The 26619-nt window shown below is 40.3% G+C and overlaps 1 long non-coding RNA gene across 1 annotated transcript in view; it reads left to right on the forward strand.

Annotated features, from left to right (window-relative positions):
- Positions 1-26249, forward strand: part of LOC137268296 (uncharacterized) — a 53700-nt gene extending 27451 nt beyond the window's left edge. Inside the window, exon 2 of the long non-coding RNA XR_010955025.1 lies at positions 25944-26249. This is a non-coding gene — a long non-coding RNA (uncharacterized lncRNA). The remainder of the gene's footprint in view (positions 1-25943) is intronic.
- The last annotated feature ends 370 nt before the right edge of the window (positions 26250-26619 follow it).

Raw genomic sequence — 26619 nt, forward strand, 5'->3', positions numbered from 1 at the left:
CTGCATGTAGCCGGCCAAGGGAAGTTGAATTAATGATTAGTCAAACCACCCTAACAATGCCAGGCCATCTAACCCCTTCTCTTTGATGCATTTTTTATGTCAGTAAAACATAGTAAAGATAGAGGACGATCAAAAACTTAAATTTAAGACTTCAGATGAACGAGGAGTTCTCACAGGCTGCTACACGTAAGTTGTCGGCAGAAACTGTCGATGGGGAATCCTGTGTACTGACTGGCTGTAGGATTTTGATTTGATTTGATTTTGAAATTTCACAACAGACCGGATGTGGAATCTATCCCAGATTTAGAGACAATCGCTGCAACTGATCTCGGAAGCTTTTCTAGTCTCTGAAACTGATCCTTTGGGACACAAAAGAATAACCAGTAATCAAGCACAATATGAATGTCTCTTGAAGGTAGCCTTTTTGGTTTAGAAGTACTCATGGGCGTCAAATACTTACAATGGCACAAACATTTACGCAAAACTAATTCGAGTGGGATATCGGATTTGTACCTAATCTCTCTGTTCCTCCGTTATTGATGTCTACCGACTAATTGTCGAAAATATCACGGCTTTTACTAAGGACACGATAAATTAGTTCATTATTTATTCTATTCGTTCTGCTGCCCAGGGCTACTGTCATTGATTACACAAGTAACAATGACTTCAACACCGACTCTAATAAAGAACGGCAAACATACCAGCCCTTGCCAATCCCTTGCTGACTCCGGGCAACTATCAATGTACAACAGACAGACCACTGGAACTTTTGATACAGGATAATACAGATAGTATGTCGTTTATCACGGTTAGAAATCGGTGAAAACTATCTGATTGTTTATTTCAAATCATTCAATCGGGCGACAACATTACACGTCCTTTGTCATGTATGACATTGGACTATAAATCTGCCATGATCACAGCCTTCCTTTCTTCTTCTGATCTGCGGACATGGCTAACCCGATGCCTATTCTTTTTACGATAATTGATTTAGTGGATCAGCCGGGTAACAGCGTGTTTACAAATCGTTCATCTCCCTGGTGTGTGTCGCCGTGTAAATTAACGTGTCACTCGTCCCATCACAGCTATGGATCAAGTGTGTTTAAGCCAATGAGAGAACCATGTACCCGGAACACGTTGACCGTATGAAAAATTGAAGGAACTTGTCAAGCATACTGTCCAGGCTTCAACTAAACACCTTTAGTTAAGCAGATCGATTATGTTGAGGCAGTGTTGGCTACTCCTGCATTGTATGTGTATGCTGATCTGAGTAACCTCATTCTCCTGTACAGAAATATTGATGAAAATATCATGTCTGATTATGATACAACCTCTACTTCAAATAAAGCAACCCTATCAACTACTATAATACTTCTACTGCTTTGGATGAAAATCTAAAAATTAAATAACATAAAATCTAACATCAGTTTACTTTTACGGGTCTTCTTAAAAGTATACTCCATGTCCTTAAATGTATATTCCATGTCCTTGAAAGTTTACCCCATGTCCTTAAGTCCATGCTTACCAGGAATGAATTCGGGACCAACACATGACGGCACATCAAGTTCCTGCCCTGCTTTTCAGAATGCATAAAGGTAGGAAGAAAATTACATACCAGACTGCCGAATGACAGATTATACAAGGTGGGAAAAGGTTATTCTTCATATTATCTATAATCATTTTGCCTGGTTAATGTAGCAAAAGGGGTTCTCATTATCTCAATCAGAAATCACAGCTGAGTAAGTTAGTTCTAATACTGGAATGACATCACATCATTTCGTCACGAACAGTAGCAAAGGCAATGAATATTCATAAACTTTGATATCGCGTTATCCAGATATGAATGCATTTGTCACGACAAACAAACTATGTTCTGAACTTCCTTCCAGTTATTTGTTATATTTACTTGTGTTCTGGCCAAATTATTGTTTTTTAGTTTTTCATTGGAAGCGTGCATGTTTCAAATCGTTTTCATTACTCGTCATAGTAAGAGAGAAATTAGTGATGTACAAGATTCAAAGTGAAACCCCCTTTGGAGTTCCGACTTGAGCAACTTGGTTTAGGAAGTCATATCGGTTTAAATGATCTCTTTTCTATCATAACAACACCTAATCTTCAAAGAGGCGTACCTTTCTAGTTCTAAACTTTCGTGTTTGTGTGTATTACCTTGTCAACTCTGCCTGTGAACCAAAACGGCTCTTTAACCATTACCGCCGAACAACGCAAGCCAGTGTCAATCAGCTTTCCTTTAATGCTAAGAGAGAGTGCAATGGCGTAATGCTTAGTGTGAGGCAAAGGGATTGCAGACAACAAAGTAGAAATCCCAAAAGGTGACCCATTTCAAGAACGTCAAAATGTCATATTTTCACAAGAGGTCGTTAGATGGTCACGTGGACAAATCGTCCAATTCCCGATTCGCACTGATCTCCATTCCGATAGACAAAATGCTTCCGAAGATTGGAAATGTATTTTGGTCCTTTGCGAACGTCTGTCTGTTGCGGAACGGATAATAAGATACTTGTAGGTAATCACAAACCTACATTCTTGCTTTCACAGAACTGGGTAACGAGGGTCTGAAATAGACTTGACAGATCGCAGATGTTATCATTAGATAAATACTGGTACTGGTAGTCCGAAACTTGAATAACGTCCTCAGGGCCATGGTGAAAATCATGTTGCTTAGCTCGAGATAGTTGTCCTGAAACTGTTGTATTGGTTCTTTCAACATTTTAATAGCAAATAACATTAAAATAGTAATTCACACTGAACTGGCCACAATATCATTATCATGACAATCAGAAACATATCACAACCTCGAAGAAGAACTTTCCTTTGCATTGCAAAATTCCAGTCAGGTAGTTCAACTCAGCGTGTGATATTGTGAAAACGAGAATTAAAATATGTCATCCACATCTTGAACACATCACGATGGACATCACCACATCTTGATCTCTTAAACACCACCAGACCATGCACATCTACATCCTGAACACAATCTCATCAACAGCACTACATCTTGTACATCCATATCCTGAACACCATCACGATCAACATCACCATATCATGCACATCCATATTCTGAACATCATCACGATCCATATTCTGAACACCATCACGATCAACATCACCATATCATGCACATCCATATCCTGAGCAACACCGCAAAACCCCCATCCAGCATAATTAGGAACATTACCACAACATTGTAACGATTTAACATCACTATTATCATCATCACCATCAGCAGCCGCAAGGTAGCCGATGTAACCATAGTGGTCCTCTGCAAGTAAAGTGCCAGACAAAAGGTTTACTCTTAAAAAATCCATTTAACAAAAAGACTCATATTAGCAAACATTACTAGGCTCAGAACAAGGAAGTAAGATTCTTTATGGATATCAACTTCTTTTGTTATACGGGATGGATCATATACCGTTGTCAAGCAAGGTTAAGAACAATTGCCTAAGCAGCAAACCGAAAGCCCAAAACAACCATGACAGCCTGTCTAACTACCATGTTAGCCACCATCAGACGTAGACGTCGATTTCCTTTAGTCAGTGTACAAACTACTGCACGAGAAATGGGGATATTTTGACCGTTTCTCTCGTACACATGATATTAGATGCGGACAACAAATTTCCATCAAACGATATTGAAATCCCCATGTGACATGGGACATCAACCGCCAGACCGACTTTCTCACTTAATCGGAATCTTTTAAAGTGTCAAATATGAGAATATTTCCAGGTCTGTAGGCATCTTTCTGTGACGGTCTGACTGCCACTTACAACCATGACCACTTATCTTTGACGGACTGAAATTTCTTGTCTCAGACATGGTGTTTTGGAGAAACATTCATATGCTTGTTTTGAAATTCCTTTTCTTTGTGGTTGTTTAGATTGTTCCTTTCACTGCATAGACTGTGTCTTGGGCATTTGAGGAAACGTGGGACTGACGCCTACAAATGGTTGATGAAATTGTCAGGGGAATGTCAGAATAAACAATTGTTTCAAGCTTTATAAGAATTCCACTCTCTAATGCTATCAGTCATTTCCGTAACAGGTTGACACGTTTTTATGAGATTCGGGGACTGTTCTGATGGCGTCAGGGGTCATTTTAGTGAGTGAGTTTAGTTTTACACCGCACTCAGCTATATTCCAACTATATGGTGGCGGTCTGAAAATAATCGAGTCTGGAGCAGACAATCCAGTGATCAACAGCATGAACATCGATCTGTGCGACTGGGGACCGATGACATGTGCCAACCAAGCCAATGAGCCAGACCACCCGATCCCGTTAATCGCCTCTTACGACAAGCTGAGTCGCCTTTCACGGATCCAGGGCTCATTTGAAGAGCATTCGGGACGACCTGGCTGTATTCCAGGTTTATTCGAGGTAGTTTTGACCTGTATTCCAACTTCAATAAAAAATTCAGATATATCTTAAACATATTCCACGTGAAGTTCTGCAGTAATCGAGATATATTACGACTCATCTGAGGTGTATTCGAGACATTCTGACGGGATTTGGAAGTAGCTTGTCTTCGTATTCTTCTCGAATATATTCAGAATGCATGAAATGCAGTTCAAATGCAGTAGGAATACTTAGAATGCAGTAAGGATGCCTATAATGCATTTCGAATGCACATATGTCGTTCGATTTATTTTTCCACTTCGAATGTATCTCGAATGTTTCAAAACATTCGGGCATGTTACAAGAATTGACCCGAAGAGTTGGAATGCATTCGGAATGCAGTAAGAAGTTATAGAATTTAGTTCGAATTTCCAGGAATCTCCAGAAATTTTCACTCCAACTGCATTCTGGCTCACTCCGCCTCAAGCGTGAAAGGGTATTACAGCCAACAGATGGTATGCACTTATCTGGCTTGCTTCTAACCCACTTTCGTGCCACATAAACTCGCACATCAAATGTCTAGTAGACTCATTGCGAGAGAAAGACCTGTTGTTACGTATGCCAGGGAGAAGCATCCTCTAGATCTATATCTGTGTAGAATTAATCCTTTCAGGTGCGAGCCTGGAGACGACCATCCACACCTTAGGTTATTAATAACTGAAAATATGCACTCGATGATAACAAGGTGGCACAAGGGGGGGAGGGGGATGGGGGGCAGTGTGCAGACTGTGACAGATTGGGAAGGGGCCAGCCAACCTAAAATATTATTTTTCTCAGTGACATCCGTTGATGAGAAACCCATTTGTGTTGATTATCCTGTATGAATGATCTGTTTGACATCTAAGTCCAGGTCTGTGATGACATCATATTACATCACCGTCAGCAAAACGTTCCTCCTGCTGCCATCGATGTCAACACTAAAGGAGTTGGAATATTACGACTTTAGAACTTTTAAGAACTTGTTTTTATCTATTAACATTTTCATCATCTTGACAATCCACATCTATTGGTGATACATTGTGGGGCATGTATGGTATCAGCACTTAAACAGTAGTACGCATGACGTATCTGAAGATTCACGTTTTAATGAATACGTGTATCCCTGCCTTCATGGGAATAAACGAAAACAATGCTTCGATTTTATGCTGAATTGTGTTTGTAGAGTGTGTTTGTGTTAACACATACTACATGCCATCCTCGACATCTCCAGGGTATACGTTCCGATAAGTCTCCACTATACCCTGGACGCATCTACGGCTCTGCCAGATACATTTATTACCTCCCTTGACTGTCTTTTGATCCAGTAAGGTGTCTACGCTGGGAAGTTGAGCGAACCAATCACAACTCACTTTCGTTTTTTGAATTATCTAACCGATTATACTTGGCAACAGAAACCATGCAGAGGTTCTCTGGAAGAGGTAGAAGGAGTTTTTGCATATGTTGTTTTTAAGTTTCGGACCTGTCGATTTGTTTGTATGATTTCACTAAAATCTGGGACGCACTGCGAGCAAACCTTTGCAGTTGCGACCGCTACCTTTGTTGACACTGGCAAGCTCCGTTATAACGGCGGCCTAGCTGATTGGCTACTGTGAGAAGGCGGAGCCAGCAAAGGGAGGTAATAAATTTATCGTGCAGAGCCGTAGATGCGTCCAGGGTGTAGTGGAGACTAATCGGAACGTATACCCTGGAGATACCGAGGATGTCTACATGCTACATCTGGTCATTTACCGTACAACTTTCTTTCCGTTTGACGATATATATAGAGAACAAATAAGTTAGGGATGTAGGAAATTTTATGCTGATATTTTATCAGTGTGTCGATGAATAAATACATCACTATTCATAATTTCAAAATTACACACATCCCTAACTATTTTTGTCCAGTGCATGAATGTGTGTGTACATACAGATTCACTAAAATCATTAAAACCTACATTCTCAAACAAGCTCACAAACCAGTTTATGCTGTACCTTGTCACCGAAAGATTATACTGGTCTGATACTGTTGACTAGGAAGCTGTCTCGTTGCGACTTATGTATAATCCATATGTGTCCCTTCCTCATGTTATCGTCTTGCTGTCTACACTGATCATGCGACTAGGAACGCCACATGAGTTTAATACGGTTCCCAGGAGATACAACAGCCGCAGATGTAGAACAGAGAATTGCTTCATTATTCGGTTGTAGTTGTGTGTGATGAGACATCGAGTACCCTCGTCCAAATTGAAGAAGTTGAAGCAACGTTGACAAGATAACGCTTGGATAATGGAAGTCTGTGCTTGTTTCCGTCAGACACGGATACCTAATCTAACCCTCAAAAGTGAGGTCTTATCACAACCAGTCTAGTATGTCGGTTAATATATTACAAGAAACCGGGTTTTTTCTTATAAAAAAGGCATTTTGAAACCACAAGTATAAAAGCCACACTGGCTTTTACAGAGAAAATGTCACCTTTTATTTTCCATTTGATTACACCATGATGCCTTAGTGACTTGAACTCAAATGTTTCTTGCAAGAGCGTATTTTAGCATGTACATGTTCTTCCTGGATCCTTACCGAGGAAATCATCCACCGGTTTGCCCCAACGACTGTTGTAATTGCAGGAAACACCGTTCATCTTCGGATTCAACATCATGTAAACACTCGTGCAGGAATTAGATACAAATGTGATTACATAGATGACACCGTGTTAAGTCTTTATGAGCAGGGCATTGTACGTTAACATGAAATGGATTTAATCAATGGCAGATAAGTTAGGAGACGCGGTGCGGTAGATGAGTGGTTAAAGCGTTTGCTCGCCATGCCGAAGTCCTGGGTTCAATTCCGCACATGGGTACAATGCGCTAAGCCGTAATATTGCAGGAATATTACCCTAACTCACTCAAACATCAGACGAGAGGGCTTTTAATGATTAGTTGCTGATTAAACAGTGGAGTGTGATAAATTGTCATTCGATAACTAGTGTAACATGGATGTGGAGATTTTTTTAAAAACCGCTTTGAGCAGTAGTCCAACATTGTCACAGCGCGGGACACCGGGATTTGGCTTCACCCACAGGAATCAAAGCCGAACCTTCTGCGTGACGAGCGACCACTAGACTTCGCACCTCCAACATAAGGAGTGCGACTGAGCGGACTAAATTCTTAACAGAAACTGAATGTCGTGATGCTAAGTATGTTAGTCGAACTTACCTCTATGAGTATTTCGATTTTATTTTTGAATCGTGAACACGAGCGTATGACATACAAAGAAGTGCACAGCTTTTAGCAGAGATTTCCTTTAATAAATCGGGGTTTCTGGTCATTTAAAAAATTATTTTAATTTAGGAATGATCATGACGTAGCGGAGACAGACAAGTCTGACTTTGGTGAAGCTCAGGTTTTGTGCTTTTGCGTGTAGTTTAACGCCGCATTAACGCCGCATTATTATTTCAGCTATTTTGGACCAGACAATCCAGTGATTAACAGCATGGATATCGATCTACCCAACTGGTGATACGATTACACGTGACAAACAAATCAGCTGACCACCCTATCTCGTGAGTTGCCTCTTACGACACTCATGGGTTGGTGAAGACCAGTTCTAACCTGGATCTTCACTGGTATCGATGGGGATAACTAGAACGACTGTAGGTTACCTCAGGGTTACATACAAAAGAAATATGGAGACTGATCATTAACGCCCCCTGTTACAGTGCTAATTAAACGGAGACGTGTATTAATCCGAAGACATGTCATGGGTGTATTAATCCGAAGACATATCATGGTGAAAACATAAATTCACCATGTTGTTCGGGAGCGAGAAAAATGTTTTGCAAAGAATTGACACTTTCAGAAGGGCGCAACCAATTGTCTGTTTTGTTGATTATGGTTTCAATATTCACATTTTCTCAGTATACCCAGCATTTGCTACGAATAATGTCCTGTGTTGTAAAACCTGAATACAATATCTAATCACCCATCCCTTATCCTTTAATCGTTATTACCATTCAGCGATGTATCCCCATGTGTTCAGGAACCTTGAGAAAATGGATAAAACTCAGCCCTCCAGGTAAAGGTCCCAAATGAAATGAGGTACGCTTTTTCACACGGAACATGTACATTGGAACCACATGTTTGGGAATATTGTCTTGTGTTTTCACTTTTTCTCCAACCTCCAACTCAATCCTTCCATTACCAAGATAGGACAAGTCGCCACCGCTAGCCATACTTGAACACCCCGACGTTGCAGGCCAACTCTAATGGGAGCTAAAGGCGTTGCTGAATGAACTTGTCAAACCACATAATTATTCCGAAACGTGCCAAGATGGCGATTAAAGATCCTAGCCCGTGTCAATTGGACATCACAAAGGCCTGGAATCAAAGCATACAAAATGTCAATCGAGTTTCCATCAGCCCTTGCGGGGGATTCCCATCAGCTCAATGGCCGTATTTAGAGGAAGGGTTGAGTTGCTCATTTCGCTGCTACGGAAGATGGCAGTGATAGCTTGCCGTGAGGTCTGTTAGAGGCTAAGGACTTCAACTTGTCATGATAATGTAGGATTATACTTGTAACGGTTCTTACGTCAATGACGTCAATGTCGTTTCTACAAGGTTACTCATTTGTTTAGGTGACTTTTAGAGTCTTATATTGACCGTAATTTCAGACGGAAGCGTTCGTTTGCTCAAAAAAGGTTTTTGGATAATATTTTTCATATTCTAAGTAATCATATATTTTTTAAAAATATTAATATCCATATCAATAAACATCCATTAATCTATTAATCCCTGCATCATACATACATACATTGCCAATACAATCTATTAATCCCTGCATCATACATACATACATTTCCAATACAATCGATTAATCCCTGCATCATACATGCATACATTTCCAATACAATCTATTAATCCCTGCATCATACATGCATACATTTCAAATACAATAGGATATTTCAGCCAGATTATGATTAAATATAACATTGAACCTGTTGAAGAATTTACAGAGGAATTAATTCTTGAAATCAAGACCGACTGAGGACATTGACTTACCGTTCAAAACTGTAAGATCAAGATAAACTTCAGTTTGTAATTTCCTCAAATAGCTTCTTTAAAATTGCAACTCCTCAATAGCATATAAAACGATGAATAAATAAGTATCTAATAGTAACAAGTTTTGTGTTCGCAGGAGCATATTAAATGTTTCAGAAATGTACATATGTTTCATGAAATATAACCATCATATCTAACATGTTATATTTGGAATTACACTTTCTCAGTAAAGTACAGATTCAATTACTTTTGTTGGGTTGAGTTCCACCAGGGTTTCGAACCCACGCCCTTAGGGTGTTAGGTACACAAAGACAACCACGTAACCCATTCAACCACCGTGGCTTCCATCAAAGCACTGTGTACTCATATATTATCAAACATTAGCACACATTAACAAGTTGCCACAAACGTTTTATCTGAAATATAGACTATTTTTATCTTTTTAACTCAATATGAATCACGTTTATTGACAATTTATCCGTCAATTACAGTTTTTCATGATTTCATATACTGTCGTATTTAATGAAATGTTGAATTGAAAAACAAGACATACATTGCATCGGTTCCCTTCAAGGTATTCAAAAATAGAGTATATTTCTCGTAATCGTTGAATAACAAGGTTCTACGTTCAGGATCTACTTCTTTATTGATTTCCTGTTCGTGATATTCTGTCATTGGATACTCTTGCCTTGATTATTTACTGGCCGTCGTCAGATAACATGGAAGCAGTTGTCAACAACACTCATTCAAGCGCCCACTTCCTCATGATCACTGTATTTAGGGGTATACGTTTAAATATTTAAAAGCGATGAAAACTTTCATTAGTTATAAGATATTATGCTAAACCAGAATACATTGTACCGTTCCAACTTTGTCTCAGGCATGTGAGTGAGTGAGTGAGTATAGTTTTACGCTGGTTTTAGCAATATTCTAACCCAGTCTTCAACGTGAGGATCTGACGCTTTAACTAACAGTCCACCAAACTGACCCGCATGTATTTAAAAATCACTGATCAGTTGTGAGCAACGCAATGTAGTGGTTGACTGGTTGTACTGGTAATGTTTTAGTTCAGTAAACTGAAAGAACAAAACAGATCGTGTTAATCTTTAACTTCCTTTTAACAAATGATTGTGGAAGTCGCGGTGGCTGAGTGGGTTAGGCAGCTGTTTTTGTGTGCTGGCGATTAGGTGCCTGAGGGTGTGGGTTCGAATCCCGGAGGGGATTACTTGTGAAGACGTGAAATATCCCTAGCTGTGATTCAAATGCAAATATTGTTCTCTGACTTGTCGCTTCAACATAACTGTGATCTTTCCTTGAGATGACGATGCAAGCAATCACTCGTCCACATCTCAAACCGATATTGCAAAACTTCAGCGGATTTGCGACTGGTGCGTAGTGTACTGCTCCGTATATCGTTCCCATGATCAATTCGGGATCAACTCCCAGTGTGGAGCGCTCGAGGGAATTACTCTTGACCAGCAGTGTATCCAGTGTGTTTGAATAACGCAGATACATAAAAAGGTAAAAACGTTTTTGCTCTCACTTCAGTGGTCATTTATAGCCATGGTATATGGACTCTCTTCAGACTCAGTATAATTAAAATGATTTATGTCGTTCTATTTCATAAAAAAGGCAAAAAATCCAAATGTTAAACAGCGCTTCACAGAAGAACGCTGAGAAGTTAATATCTTTCTATACGCAGCATTTACAGATACGTGTTTCGTACTTACCTTCCAGCGTGTTAAATGGCGTCATACGTCACACTTTGAAATAGCATTGATGTCTTAAATGCCAGATTAAAAGGTCGTTAACTACTTATATGAAATGCATACTATTATTAGCCTTTTGCTCAGTTTAAGCTGTAAATGCATCTATTCACTACTCGTTTCAATGCTACGATCTCGTTTGCTCTGATACGTATAGTTTTATTTATAGTTCGGTTGTTTTTTTGTTTTTTTTAAAAAAAAATAACACTTTTCATATTTTCCTTTGTATGTTCAACTTACGGTTGCATCAAAGTAAAAGATCATCGCCTGCATATTTCTATCGCTCGTAATTATTTTGCGGCTGTTAAACCTCGGATAACTGGAATTATTTAACCTCGATACATGGGTGTTTGACTGCAGTATGCACCTGTATGTAAAATGGCTGGTTCAGTGACGTTAAATCAACCTGTTCCTGAAACAGCAGCCATGTAACAACGATTGACGTGATTATACGAGGTGTGACGAGAAATTATGTGAAACCATACAGAAGAGACTGAGAGAATCCATAAATGGTTCCTAATTAACTAGGGTACCGTGTTCATTTCCTTTTCCTTAATTATCAATTATGGTCAAAGTTATTCTTCAGCTTTAATGTTTTATAACACGTAGTATCCAGGGGTGTTAAGAGTGGCTTCCCTTTCCTAAGTAAGGCGCCTGTGTTGACGCACCGATCTCATTATTGCAGCACCATCTCCTTCGAAGCCTTTGACTTTCAGGTAGAAAACCCATGATTAGACAGCCTTAATTATCATAAAAACTATGGTTACTAACATGTGGCAGATAGGTCCGTTGCTCACAATATCAACCACTGGGTTGGTCAAGACAGGTTTCGCGCTGCCTACATTAAGCTTCTTAATCCTATTCTCATCAGTTATAGGACGGTGGGATAGTCTACTGAGTAAAGCGTTCGCTCGTCACGCCTAAAACCCGGGTTCGATTCCCCACATGGGTACAAAGTGAGAAGCCCATTTCTGGTGTCCCCTGTCGTGATATTGCTGGAATTTTGCTAAAAGAGGCGTAAAACTAAACTCATTCACTCACTCGTACCCTTACCATCGATCACTAGGCAGGGCAACATTAACCAACATTTTTACATATATTAAGATCACATGGCATGCATAGTGAATCTCTGTTTATGTATGTCGTATATATGAATACATATCCATATTTTACAAATATTCATTTTACATTAACGCAGAATTGAAGTTTTATTAAGTGAGTTTAGTTTTACGCCGATTTTAACAATATTCCAGCATTATCATGGCTGGGAACACCAGAAATGGGTCACAAACTTTGTCACCATGTGGGAAATCGAACCCGGGCCTTTGACGTGACGAGCGACCCAAGCTACCCCATAGCTCCTATTAATGATTAGGATAATGAGGGTAAACACGTTTAAAATTATTACACAACTAAAACAGATATCACAATCTGAATTTATGTTTAAGTCAAATATAATGGTCTGGCCAGACTGGATTATCTATAGACAGCCGCCATATAGCTGGAATATAGCATAAAAATAAACTCACTCACCCAAAAAGAAATCATCAAAGTTTTCAAATTTTTGAGCAGCAAGGTGACATGGTACCAACTATCAGAGAAACAGAACTGTACTGTGTTAATTATCAGGACAAACTGGTCTGATAAATTACACCGGGATGACTTCGTATCATGTATCGATATTGAAAGGGATGTTAATTATTAGCGGAATGAAATTGTATGGCACCAGCTGATAATATATTAGAGTGACCTCACAGAATAATTAATCAGTAGAACGGTATAATAATATCTACACAAAATGGTTTTGTATTAACTATCTGCAGGCAGAACTATATGGTACTTACTATCAATAGATGAAAACGTGTTCTTATCAATTATCAGTATATAAAGTAAACTGGTATGAGTTTAAGAGGGTTTGTCTGAAAGCCAACATGTGCACACATCAAAGGCCTGCGGTATAACCACACTCTTTGTATTTCAGATTTGAAATATGAAATTTGAGGCATGGAGTTATCGTGTATATGAAAATACATTGATCTGTATCTTAATTTACAGAATATTTAGATACATCACCCACAAAACATAAGAGAATACATCACTGGCGTTAACGTTAATGGTCAAGTCAAAAAGCAAACATCAGCATCAATGTATATGAAAACAGGATGATCTGTAAAAAGAAATATCGATCTTAAGGAATATCAAAAGCATCACCCACAAGAAATAGCGAAAGATATACTCATGTCATTGTCACAGGGTGATGAGTTTCAAGACTGGCATCAACGTTAATGGTAAAGTCAATACACAAGTAACAACAATACAGATCTGGATTTGGCGTGACCTGATAAACCACACTTAAGTGAACTGAATCAAAGTGACTGAACTGGCCGTTCCTGTTAGGCAGACTATGGGATCTTATTACAGTCATCTGTTGGTTGGTTGGTCTCAAAAGAAAAGGATGAGAGTATTTATTCCCGCCAGACTGGTGTCAGTTGAAGGACTTCAGGATACCTTACAACGCTCTGTTGCTGTGTGTCTGCTGACACATCGAATTTAGTCAATGTAAAGACAAAGGATTGTAGTTAATGTTCCATTCAGGAAATGTCACGGTACAGCTTCTCCGACCGGGAACTTGCCCGACCCAAGGCATCATAAAGCCGTTATTTTCTTGGCGTTATAATTATTCCGTTGCTCTGAATGGAATGTGTCTTTTTTTTATAAGTTCTTCACTCCTGACTGGCTGCCTAAATGGAAGACCTTCTATTGCTGCTTGTCTAGAAGGCGTGGGAGAATAAATGTCTGATTGTTTTTATTTCATTTGAATGCTACTGATAATACGAAATCTTCAGCTAGAAATTTGATCACCATTCCTGAAATACAACCGCACATTCACTTGAATTTCAGAATCACATGGTAGACACATTGGAGCACCGCGATAGCCGATTTATCATATACTCCCACATCCATTCTGGGAGCCTTTGCTCGACACAGTGTATGAACCACTGCCAAATAAAACCACTGATCAAACAAATCATCCCTATTGGCACGGCCACTATAAGAAACGTCTGGAACCATTGTCCAAGCCAGCGTAATAACAAGTGGTTCCGTCTAACCATGAACTACAGCTGAAACCAATCTTGGACAAGCTGCTACGACCAACATGCAAGCCACTATCGGAACCACTGATCGAACCAATACATAAACAGTGCCATAGTCAAACAATGGACAACGTACACGGTTCTAATCAATCTATAAACCTGTGTCCAGATCACACAATTGACAACGTATACAGTTCGAACCATCCAGTACCGCAGTCAAGCAATGACAAGCGTATTCAGTTCCAGCCACTCGTTAAACATCAGTCAAACAACGAACCACTTTAACATCTCTAACCAATCACCACTACTCCAATATATACTATCAAAACAAAAAAGAAAAAAAACACACGCAAAAACAAGATATCTGTTGAAAAAATGTATTTTCAAGCATGTATAACTCGTTCACACTCAGACTTTAGCGCATGAATCGCTCGTTCACACTCAGACTTTAGCGCATGAATCGCTCGTTCACACTCAGACTTTAGTGCATGAATCGCTCGTTCACACTCAGACTTTAGTGCATGAATCGCTCGTTCACTCTCAGACTTTAGCGCATGAATCGCTCGTTCACTCTCAGACTTTAGCGCATGAATCGCTCGTTCACACTCAGACTTTAGCGCATGAATCGCTCGTTCACTCTCAGACTTTAGCGCATGAATCGCTCGTTCACTCTCAGACTTTAGCGCACGAATCGCTCGTTCACTCTCAGACTTTAGCGCACGAATCGCTCGTTCACTCTCAGACTTTAGCGCATGAATCGCTCGTTCACTCTCAGACTTTAGCGCACGAATCGCTCGTTCACTCTCAGACTTTAGCGCATGAATCGCTCGTTCACTCTCAGACTTTAGCGCATGAATCACTCGTTCACTCTCAGACTTTAGCGCATGAATCGCTCGTTCACACTCAGACTTTAGCGCATGAATCGCTCGTTCACTCTCAGACTTTAGCGCATGAATCGCTCGTTCACACTCAGACTTTAGCGCACGAATCGCTCGTTCACACTCAGACTTTAGCGCACGAATCGCTCGTTCACACTCAGACTTTAGCGCATGAATCGCTCGTTCACTCTCAGACTTTAGCGCATGAATCGCTCGTTCACACTCAGACTTTAGCGCATGAATCGCTCGTTCACACTCAGACTTTAGCGCATGAATCGCTCGTTCACACTCAGACTTTAGCGCACGAATCGCTCGTTCACACTCAGACTTTAGCGCATGAATCGCTCGTTCACTCTCAGACTTTAGCGCACGAATCGCTCGTTCACACTCAGACTTTAGCGCATGAATCGCTCGTTCACACTCAGACTTTAGTGCACGAATCGCTCGTTCACACTCAGACTTTAGCGCATGAATCGCTCGTTCACTCTCAGACTTTAGTGCACGAATCGCTCGTTCACACTCAGACTTTAGCGCATGAATCGCTCGTTCACTCTCAGACTTTAGCGCATGAATCTTTCACATCTGTTTAGAAGACGGTAATGTCTGTCCAACCAAGTTGATACTTTTAGATAATGGAGACGTTGAGCGCGATGGTGACGCCATGGCATGACCCCGACGCCGGGATTCCTGGCTCTCAGACTAATCTTTTTGACCGTTCCGCACAGTTGAACTGGACATCCTCTGAAGTCCAGGCACCTAGGATGCTGTACTCTCACTCGTTGCAGTACGATCACGCAACTGTAGTACCCGGATGTACCGATCTCGGGCTGCAGTGGTAACTCCAGGCCTGTCTGTACGGGGACGATCATTTGTTATATCTTGGGTTGCAACGAGCTGCAAGCAATGATATCATGCTCAGACTAACATTCAGACGCCTGGCACCAGAAGTTACATAATCTCCAGCATGCATTCTTTCAATGGCGATGTTCCGTGTCGCAGAGCCAAGACGTGACGTAGTGATTTGACCTTGAAACTCCTTCAAAATGAATGCCAATTTGTGAAAGTAATCAGATTTTTATTGCCAGGCAATGAATGCCCTTTACTGCACAATCTCAACTGAGAGGTGATTTCTGGTGCGTTGTGGCGATGCCTTTCCAATCCTTTATGAAGAATCTTACCAGAATCAGCATTTTCAGGTAAAACCGATTTTGTACTCGTGCAATGGTTGAAAATCAAGTTATGAACACATTTGTTTAATATTTTGACGATTGTTTGAACGGAAAAGGTAATTAACAGATGTTTAAAACCTACAAATCGCCCGTGTGTTTCCTTTTTATGGGGATAGTATAATTACGATATCAGAATGAGTCAGTATGCTTTTACGCCGCGTTTAACATTATATAGCAATGCCACAGTGGGGAACACAATGACCTTCACATATTGTTAACATATTGAACCACACGCTGGTTTCAGTGTGACGAGCAACACATTAACCACCAGGCCACCCCACCATGCTTCCAATCATTTCCCAAACATTTATCTGCCATTTTGTAGAATTCACATGCACAAATACACTTCTGGAGAATACATAAATTTACACACGTTTTAATTGCTTATGTTTTAACAGTTGTCCAACGGTGATGTATTTTATCTAAACATCACAGATGTGTTCTGGACCATTTTTTGAAGTTTACTCGGGACTGTTTCGTAGTATTTGTATTTGTAAGTTTACAGCTGTTTCTTCAAATACATATTTTATAGGGTGGTGATTTGTTCTATTATTCGATAGATGCATATCAAATTACTGATGTTCAAAGGGAACATTCTTCAAGTCCAGTTGAGCGAGTGTTCAATGACTGCAAACGCGTCTTGACTTAAAACTTCTTTTACCCGATCATTTTAGAACAAGCACGCCAACATTGCGGTTAAGAGAAAGTATTTCCAAGGGACGTGTTTCACAATCTGTGATTGTCTACAAATTGTCTGCTCTGTGAGTAGCGTACGATTTCACCGATTTTCTTGCCAAAACTCTTTAATAGTCAGACGCATTAATCCTCAGATAATAAGCACATCGCCAAATCGCTTTCTCGACGTATTCACGAATGTCTTCGCATGCATTGTGCAAATAAATCAGCACTCGGTCTATAAGAGTTAGTGTATACAATCGCCGAGAAGGCCCACTTGGCAGCTGTAGATACTTGCCAGGTAAAGAAATGTGTCAGTCATGTGATAGCATGTTACTTACTAAATGTACAGTGCAAGTGATTCAGTGATTTGATTGGTCAATCAAGCATCCGTCTCTTCGTCTCGTTATACACTGATAATCAATCAAAGCACAAATTATCGACTGTACCTGGTTACAGAAAGAGTAAGATGTGTCGTAATCCTTCGTTTAACAATGACTCCAATTTCTCACTAGTGCACGCGTCGCTTTTTAAATCTGTTATAACTTTATATATTATATGTTAATGATAATTTAATGTTAAATGATATTTACATAGCGCACATAGTCATGCAGCTAGGGCGTGCTCTGTGCGCTGGTATTTATTTCCCTTGATCATTGGATGTCAGTCTCAACAGAACGTCGTATTGTCAACTCCCTTGAGATTATTCAGCTGCCTCAAGGCGCACCGAGTTAAGAGCTACTAGCAAACGCACATAAATATTGAAGTAAATTCTAAGAATTCTTTATTGACGACACGTGTTAAGCATTTCCGCTACTCCTTGAGCAGTAGACATACAATAAACTTTGGTTATACTGATTGCCAGGATATGAAGGTCAGTTTACATCCATTCAGTTTACATTTCAATTTAGAATTTTATGAGTTGTGTGTCATTGAGATACTTTCAGGGTTTTAACGTTTTATTTACCAAGATAGCCGTTACACCTATACTGGACAAAAATAGTTAGGGATATATGTAAATTTTGAATTATGATTTATTTATTCATGGATACACTGATGAAATTTCAATCATAAAAGTACCAATCTTCGTAACTTATTTTGTCCTGTCTATAAAGGGATATTCTCCTGTGGCTTCTGTTGCCTGGGATATTAAGGAATTCTCAAAGATGAAGATAGTACCTACCTAAGCATCTAAGAACTATTTATATTAGGTTTCAGTTTATAAATATTTTTACAATGCCCATTTCTGGATAACAGCTCAAGATGCATGCTGCGATGGCGCGGGCATGTGTAATTCCTTCGCGGAAAACGGTATTTTACTGACGCTATCTACTGCTGTGGGCGGACACGGTGAAAATCAAAAGGTAATGGTAGTCAAAAGATAATGGTGGTAAATATTTCATTGAACGCGGAAGTGCGTGTTTGTAAAAAAAAACACAATATTTGTGCTTGAAACAGTCTCAGTTTAAGAACTGAGAATCGCATACTGATATATATTTATACACATAAACTCATAATCACATCCATGCACACTCATAATCATATCCCGTGACACTATGGCTGAAATATTGCCGATGTGACGATAACTTTTAACTCACTCGCTCATAACCACATCCAGACTCATACTCACATTCCTACACATTCATATTCTCATTCACATTCATACTCCAAGCCATGCCTCCGCTCCATAACTCTCGACCTGAGAAGACATGGATTCGAAATGGTCTTCGACTAAACATGCTTGTCGTAAGAGGCGACTAAAGGGATCATGTGGTCATGCTTGTTGACTTGGTTGGTTCATGATATCGTACCCTCGCTGCGTCGATTGATGCTCACGACGTTGATCAGTCAACTGTCTGGTCCAGACTTGGTGACTGTGGCGCTAAGAACATATCATCATCAAGACTTCCTCTCCCTTTCACATGTGAGTTAGCTAATCACCACTTGCACACAGACATTAACACGTCCCAAATTGTTCTGTAACTTCATCACCCGACAACAAGATTCTTGATGGTCATTCCTGCTATGGTACTTAGTGCACTGGCGATATGACGAAACATGGACTGACCAGTGCCCTCGGGCATGACACTAACCAACACTTCGCTGCACCAGATTCCATCAGCATATTGTTAAGGCTTATAGACCACGATGATAACTGTCTGGTCTTTCCGGTCAAGTTGAGGGTACAGTGTGTGGACTGGATTTATGATTAGGTATTGGTCTGTATATAGGAACCGGTTGCAGGTTCTACCTGTTGCACCGTTGAACTTCGTCTGGCCTGAATACTAATTTGTTCTTTTAAAAAATTAGGTGGGTGGGTGGGTGATTGGGGTACTGTATCTGTCCAAAGGTTTAGTTTCGGGTCTTTGTCTGAACTAAAGATCATGTCGGGCTGGAGATGAGGCGCCTGACTTTACGTGGGACTTATTGCTGAATGCGGCATGAGGTAGCCTTCATTTTATTTTAACTCAGTATCGTTGTCTACAATAATGCATGTAGTTCAAAACCGTACTGACAATTATGCAGTCATTTACAGTGAAAATTAGCTTGATAATGCTCGCTTCCACGTATTTCTTTCATTACCTCACTGTTTAATGAGAGGTTTGAGGGTTGGGGTTTTGGTTGGGGTCTGAAGGTTAGGGTAGGATTTGAGGGTTGGGTGGGTTTCAGGGTATCCCTTCCTCACAAACGTTGAACGGCTTAATCCAGGACATGGCTCTCAGTTGTAAAGCGGGGAGGCCTGACTGTGGCATAAAACAACACTCATGCCTTATTCTGAGATATATTTGTGTATGAAATGGCAGCATGGACGTTGGAACAAAACAGCCCAGATCACAATAGATTTGGACATTTCTGTTGAAGGATGTTCATGATCAATGACTTCTCTCGTAGAGGCATTGTTAAGCTGTTGTCATGCTCGTTTCGAGTATGTCTTCGATACGTCAATGCTTGATCTCCAAGGACGTCAAGCTACCGGTCTGGTTAAGTCAGCATTATAGCACTGTCTTCTTTGACCGCCTTACACTTAGTCTCGGGATTTCCTTGGCGTGATTGAGTGAGCAGTGAGGTTCACCTCGAGTGCATATTCCTGGCAAAGGAGCAACAATCACGCAGAATCTTAAAATGTATTAACTGTAGTGAACGAGTGAGGGACCGACTTTAGAACAATATAGACCAAGTAGACCATCAAATCCCAGTTTGATGGATTTGCTATAGAGTGCATGCGTTTCTTCGTTTCTTCTCTAAGATTCTAGGTCATATACATTAATGCCAAATAGTCTTCAGTCAATGAATGTTGTGAACGGAAACTAATAGGCTTACTGCCGCTCTGAACTGTTGTCGGGGGAGACCCCAAAGTGATGTTGGAATTCGATGATTACTATGAACATAGGTATGTTAATGACAAAAAGGGACTCATAATAAGTTCGAATCTGGTACAATGAAACCCACAGTGTTGGTGGTCCTGTACGCCCAAAGAACGCAACTCAGTCCAAGAAGTAGATGGCATGGCCTAGTGGAATAGATTATTGGGTTAAAGCGTCCGCTCGTCACGCTGAAGACCAGGATTCGATTCTCCTACAATCTCGACTGGTGTTCCAGAATTGCGATATTGCTTCAATATTGAATTTTGATTTTGCTTGCATTTCAAAAGTGTTTTAGTTCTGTGTTCACCAGTTTCCCAACTATTCATATAATGCTGGTCTGCAAAGATACAGGTCCGGATCAGACAATCCAGTGATAATCTAGGCTATGAGCGTCGATTGTGCACGGGCCATGTCAGCCACCTGATCTCGTTAATCTCCACTAACAACAAGCTTTGAGTGTCGTTTGTGGTGTTCATGTACTAAACAGTTGCGCTGCGCCTAAACACAACGGTGACATTTTACATCATGCATGAACAGCACGTGACACACGTTCCCACAAGAGAAGCACACCTGGCAGCTAACTCGCAGTCATCAATGCAGCCGCTTCAAGGAACGACTGACAACACCGAGGGCAACCCACGGTAATCAACCGTCCTGTTAAAGCACCGTGCGTGTGTCGCCCATCAAGATGACCGCTACAGACATCGATCTACGCCACCGAAATTAATTCCAACACCTTACTGTGATTTGATCACTTACTTTTGTCGTCAGTATATATTAACACAGCTTAGGCCACAGCTGGAGAAGTCTGAAGGGGGTGTTCATTAATTAACACACATCCTATGTGTCGGAACAGCAACATTAGCAGGCTTCTCTTTGATCTAATAGGCCAAATGACGCACGTTGACCAGTGACAAGACACGCGTGCTCTATAAAAGAAAAGAAAAATAGGAGGAAAATGGTATTGTATTTATTTTAAGCAATACAAATGGCAACTGTAGACTGCTAGGATGAGGAAATGATGAAAATAAATACATTATGTCACCATTCCTGCATATTCTCATGACGACTGATTCGCAGGAACTGAATTGATTCCTAGCGACCTTTACTTGACCCTTACTTGGATCGGGTGGTCAGCTTTTCTGACCGGCAAGTCAACCCCTCTGGACTGCTGCTTGTGATATCAATCACTGGTTTGGCAGGCCCAGGATCGATCATTCATAATGTATTCATTCATGCTGAGTTCCTTTCATATTTTACTTTGGAGGGTTTCAGTTAATGTTCTGACTGTGATATTCAAAATCCTGAAATGGACTTTCCGCATGGGTACAGTGTGTGACGTCCATTTCTGGTGTATTATTTCACAGGAATATTAATATTATTAAAGGCGGGGGAAACCCACACTCATTCACTGACTCACTCACTCGGGGGAAAGTCACATGGGGAAAAAGGAAAGCATCCACCCATGGTTAAAGTGAAACAAGGTTAAACGTTTATTTGATGTTGATGAGTTTAGACCACGTTGTTCAGTCTGGAAACGTTTTGATGGTGACGTCAATCCCAAAGCATTCATCTCGAAACTATGAGATAAAGGTTTTGAGAGCCCGCGAAGAGTCGGGTCAGCTTTGGCCTTGTTGAAGGAGGCGAGTGAACGAGCTTGGCAAATGTCGTCGTATCGCAGCTTCTTAAATTCGTGTTCATGATATTAACCACTGGATTGTCTTGTCCATATTCGACTATTTTGAAACAGTCGTCATATCCCGGAATATTGCCGATTTGCAGAGTTTAACAGCATAAAAAGATTTATGTTGAAGGAAGCTCTTCTAAAATCTTCCTCTTCCAGGCGCTACTGAACGGTTGTGAGATGATCTTTGTCCGAATGGAGTTCGACAAATTAAAATATTAGAATTTGAAGGTCAAAGTATAATTTCAAATATCACATGTGTATGCAACATTCAAATCTAATGAAATCACGTATGATAATTAAACTGAGAATTATAATTAACCTGGCTTTGATATTCTGATTATTTTCAGATGATGACATTACCTTTATAGCCTTGTATTTCTTGTATTAGTTTTCGTCCATGAACCACCAAGTATACTAGTTCAACATTTGAAAGACATTTTGTGTTTATTGTTTTGTCAGATCTTGCACTTTCATTCACTATATGTATCAGTTAGAAAATGTGAATTTCCAACGCTGTTTCGAATTTTTCGACGTGGGTGAAAAATCTCCAAAGGGAAAATTCATGGATGGGTGGTTTGTTTTAGTGTTTTAGGGCGACTTGGGCCGGTAAAAAGCCTATTTGCGCCCAGCACATTGACTTCATTTAAATAACAACCGTATGCAACTACATCGTTTAATTAAAATAAAAGAGACGGCAACAGTATCAATATTACTTTAGATAGGAAAATAAGCATATCGAATAACCTCTGCTGAGTTTTACGGACTAAAAACCTTAAGTAACCACTTTCATTTCTGAAAGACCAGATACTTGTTCATTAACAAAGCAGTAGGTTCATATGACAGAGTGTTAAAATGTTTTAAAAACCATAGACTTACATCAAAGCCGTTCGAGTGCCTGTCTAGATAATATCATATTTTCCAGAAGACGAGACAAAATCTAAAACTGCCCGTTGCACAGACCCATACATAATATTGGGGCCCAAAACCGCCTCTAATGAAAATACATCATCAACCTCAAGCAAAGCATTTCTGAGATTGTGTCGCATGTTACAGTGCCCGGGGCATGTAATTAGAAAATGTTCGATATTTTCTGGCGTCTCCAAATTGCAATGGAAATATTTAGAAGAAACCGCCTTGTCTATATTACTCCTGTAAGCATTGAGCACACAGTGTCCAAGTCTAAGTCGTGAAAGAATAACCTCATCACGCCTTTTACGACGACGGATTTTATGACCAGCTTTCAATGATTCTCTAAGTTTGTACATCTGACGTCCGGTATTCCCTGTATCCCACATCTGTTGCCAACTCAATTCGTGAGACCCGTGCGAGTTCTCTCCCCTTTTCGATCGTCAATCGTCCAACTATTTGTTAGAAGGTCCATAAAATCCTAACATTCTTTCACCGATTGTCAAACATACATTTCTAAATTCGTTTTCAACATACAAATTGTGTTCCACTTTCATTCACAAGACGATGTAATTGTACTATTGCCACGTGTCCCACATCCGTATCCGTATATCTTGTTTGTTTGTAGCGTTGCAGAAATTCTGCCATGCGGTGTGTTACGTTAATTATGAATATGTTTATTCTATAGAGTGATTTATGAAAACTTCCTCATTACTGAGGTCCTGAAATCATTTCTGTTATTTCGAGATCGGTCACAGACTTCAAACTAGAAACAACATAAAAGTTTTACCAAATAAAATTTGAAAAGCAAATTTTCCTGTCAGTACTAGTGCAACGTTCATCACACGTGGTCAAACAAATCTAAAAGAATGTAGGTTTGCGATACAGTGAAAGTGTACAACACGGTTTTGTGTCTTGTGTTTTGGTATTCTAGAGTGCTATCTGCTACAAATACTGTGAACTCAATGAAGCTTTGTTTACATTTAAAAAAATGGGGGCCAAGCGGTAAAGTCGTTCGCTCGTCAAGTTCAAACCCGGGTTATATTCCTCACATTTGCACAATGTGTGAAGCCTTTTAGTCGTGTCCTCCATCGTGTGATTGTGCTAGAATATTGCGTAAAGTAAAAGTAAGCTCTTACTCATTTTAACAAATGTATCGACCCGTGAAGGTCCCGGGGTCTTCAGCAACCCATGCTTGCCATAAAAGGTCATTATGCTTGTCGTAAGAGGCGACTAATGGGATCGGGTGGTCAGGTTCGCCGACTTGGTTGACTCATGTCGTCGGTTCCGCATTACTCAATTCGATGCTCATGCTGTTGATCACTGGGTTGTCTGGTCCAGACTAGGTTATTTACAGACTGCCGCCATATAGCTGGAATATTGCTGAGTGCTGCGTAAAACTAAACTGACTGACTGGCTGACGCACTCACTCACTCAGTAATAAATGGATCATTGATACAGTTGCTAGTTACTAGACCGGATATGTGATTTGTCAAAAAGGAAATGGCAACATTTTCTACCCAGTAGTTGACTTGCAGAGCCAAACCTATTCAAACCAGACATCTTTGATCAGTAAAGCCTTTCTTCTGGAAGCGCAAACCTAGTAATGTGTACCCTGAACATACCACTCCTATCCCATTCGAGGAATGGCCGGCTCTTTATGACGTCACACCCAATGACACCTAGCAGTGTCCACGCCTCGTTAATCACATCAACCAAACCAAACAATGGTGTATTGTTGATTACGTTTGTTTCGTTTTATTGAGTGAGTGAGTTTAGTTTTAGTCCGCTTTTAGCAATATTCCAGCAATATCACAGCGGAGAACACCAGAAATGGGCTTCACACACTGTGACTTTATGGGGAATTGAACCCGGACCTGCATGGTGACGAACATTTTGCTCACTTTGCTCATACAGAATCCGGTTTATAAATGTATGTATTATTGCTCTTTGTGGTTTCTTATGACGCAAATACGACCATTATATTTTCAGCATTGCGTATAAATGCATGTACAACGTCAGATAATGAATGATATTTTTATTTGTTTGGTTGGGGCGTTTTTTCGTATTACTCTGTTATGTTTTTATATTAGTTTACCCTTATATTCATACCCTTTGAAGGACGGATGGACCAGTCGACCAAGGCTTTGCAGTTCGTCATGCCAGACATTTATCATTCTGGGTTTGAATCCCAATTGTCACGATCATGTTTTGTTAGTTCGGTGCACCAGCCTCGGTCGGTTTCATCGGTTTTAATTATTTCGGCGTTCACTTCTATACTGAATCACAGTAATAAAACGTGAAAAGAGGCGACAAAGCCAACTTGCTCACTCTTTCAAACATTTAACAAACCGCAAGGGATTCTACCCTTACTCCAGTTAAAATGAATACTACAAATGTCAAACAGACACATTTGAATAAAAATACGATTACAAGTAATCATGATTTAGACTGATTTCACAATGTCGTTCCCTTCGAATACGGAGAGTGAGTGAGTGAATGAGTTGGGTTTTACGCCTCTTTTAGCAACATTCCAGCAACATCATGTCGGGGGACACCAGAAATGGGCTTCATCGGAGATTTGCTTCACATATTCCCATGCGGGGAATTTGAACCCGTGCCTCCGGCGTGATGTGCAAACGCTTTACCCACTAGGCTACCCCCACCGCCTTATCATATACACCGGACCTTGCTAAACGAAGGTTATGAACAATATCGACTCATTCGTAGTTCGAAACAAGAAGTGTTTCAAAACTTGTGCTGGATGTTTAACGTTTGAAGGACCATCTTGTTACAGTTCGTAAGAAATAATGTTTCACCGTATCAACCTTGCATTTTCATCCAAAGTCGACATTTAATTCTGTTCAATTCCATTATGTGTTTTAAATCCATGTTTCAGGTTCCAGAGACGGAGAACAGACAAAACCCAGTTCGTCTACCGAGTAACCTTCTTCGATTTTTACTACGCATTGAGGAAACGCCATTCCGAAACACACAGACGAGCCTAGTCCCCCAACCAAGAAAGAGACAGCGACAATGCTATTGGTCTGTGGTCACGTGTTACTGACGTCATCAACCTCCGCCTCGATGACACTTGGGGGACGGCATTGTGACTTTAACTATCTGATTGATGATGTGTTTTAGCAGCGGGTCCACATAATATACAAGGGAAAATGTGAACAATAAATACAATTTATTTGTTCAATCTTTACATTGTCTTTGATACAGTGAAAACGCGTTGAACAGTGAGAATGAATTTCTTGAATGTTCAAACCAGAACGATGTTATTGGTAGAACTTTGATGGTAGAAAGGTTGAACAACATCTAGCACTCCTCTTTGTTTTAATGATCCCTGACCAGAATTATGATTTAATTTCTTTCGATCTCTACTGTGGCTTTTCTTAGAATCTGGAACGCCAGGCACTTCTCTCCTACAAACACATGTAACAATTGGGCAGAATTGGTTATGTCACAAGCGACATCATTTCCACTTCCGTGAAGTCACTTCCGGTATGTTCACTTCCGTTTCCTGTAACATGTGATGAGGTTGACCAGACACATATAGTGGCTCCTCT

Source organism: Haliotis asinina, chromosome 16, assembly GCF_037392515.1.
Source record: "Haliotis asinina isolate JCU_RB_2024 chromosome 16, JCU_Hal_asi_v2, whole genome shotgun sequence".
In the NCBI taxonomy this organism is placed as follows: domain Eukaryota; kingdom Metazoa; phylum Mollusca; class Gastropoda; order Lepetellida; family Haliotidae; genus Haliotis; species Haliotis asinina.